The sequence below is a fragment of the Crocodylus porosus genome, unplaced genomic scaffold, assembly GCF_001723895.1.
Source record: "Crocodylus porosus isolate Cpor-Errol unplaced genomic scaffold, CroPor_comp1, whole genome shotgun sequence".
NCBI classification, from domain to species: Eukaryota; Metazoa; Chordata; order Crocodylia; family Crocodylidae; genus Crocodylus; species Crocodylus porosus.
The window spans coordinates 355,066-356,293 of NW_017728947.1; the positions used below are offsets into that span (position 1 = coordinate 355,066).

Genomic DNA, 1,228 nt, shown 5'->3' on the forward strand with positions numbered 1-1,228 from the left:
TAGTAAAACACTGGAACAGGTCACCCAGAGAGGTGGTGGGAGCTCCATCCTTGGAGGTTTTGAAGACCCGGGTAGACAAAGCCTTGGCTGAGATGATCTAGTTTGGGATGGTCCTGCTTTGAGCAGGGGGTTGGACTAGATGACTTCCTGAGGTCCCTTCCAGCCCTCATTTTCTATGATTCTATGAATTAGGAATGCTCTCAGAGATGCTACCAAACATCCAAATGGTCTTTTATTGCTGGCAGAGATGACCCAATCAAGGTGTGGGGTAAATCAGCCTGTATGATTTACCTTTGCCAGGGTAAATCAGCCTGTATGGGGCCCTGGACATGAGGAAGCCAACAGCAGATTTGGTGGCGACGTGGGGGTGGGTGTCGAGCAGCCAGACATGCTAGTAGGTAACAGCTCAAGGGGGAACAGGGTGCCAAGGGGCCAGATGTGAAGCCGGCAGCAGTGCAGAGTCACTGTGCCACTCTGCCCAGCTCCATGGGGCCCCCTAAAGTGCAGGGCCTGAGGCGCTCACTCTGATTCAGTGCTGGCTGCATGTGATGGCAAGAGTTCCCGTTTTGAGATGGGAAACTCTAAGGGAGGGGATGGGGTCATGACTAGGTGGTAAGAGTTTTATATGAACCAGCTTTCTGTATCCTAGACAAATTCAGATCAACAGCAAAGCCTTGAGGGGCCTGTATCCTGAGAGTACCAGCTAGTGTGATTCAGTATATATACAGGCTCTCATGTAATCATCACAACTGGAGTTAGAGCCCATCAAAACATTCTTTTCTAGACAGAATATTAAGTTTTCACTAGAGGCATCTCTTTGTTCCTGTAGCAGGGCACTAAGGTGCCTGCTACTGATAACAGGAATAGGGGCTCAGCTGCCAGTCACCAGGGCAGCACAGGTGCGGGTTGCTAAGGCAACTGATTGGGTCAGCTGACCAGAAGGGGGCAGGGCCTGCTGCTGAAGAAGGTGGAGCTTGTTGTAGCTGCTGAGCATGTAGAGCAGGGAAGCCTGGTGATTGGCATGATGATATGGGGTGGAGAGGACCCTGACAGGGATATGAAGGAAGGTTAGCCAAGTTGGCTGGGAATTTACGTTATAGCCAAGGGGCTTTGCGTTTTCTGCTTTGGTTGGTTGTTGTGATATAAGACCGGAGGACTGGGTGAGGCTATAAGGGGTGGAGGAGGCCTCACAGGGACCCCGCAGTAGCGTGGGGGTGGGTCCTGGCGC

The 1,228-nt window shown here is 51.9% G+C and overlaps 1 protein-coding gene across 5 annotated transcripts in view; it reads left to right on the forward strand.

The window, feature by feature from the left end:
* CRACR2B (calcium release activated channel regulator 2B) overlaps positions 1-1,228 on the forward strand; it is a 55,547-nt gene that overhangs the window by 28,393 nt on the left and 25,926 nt on the right. The gene's annotated exons all lie outside the window — the stretch shown is intronic.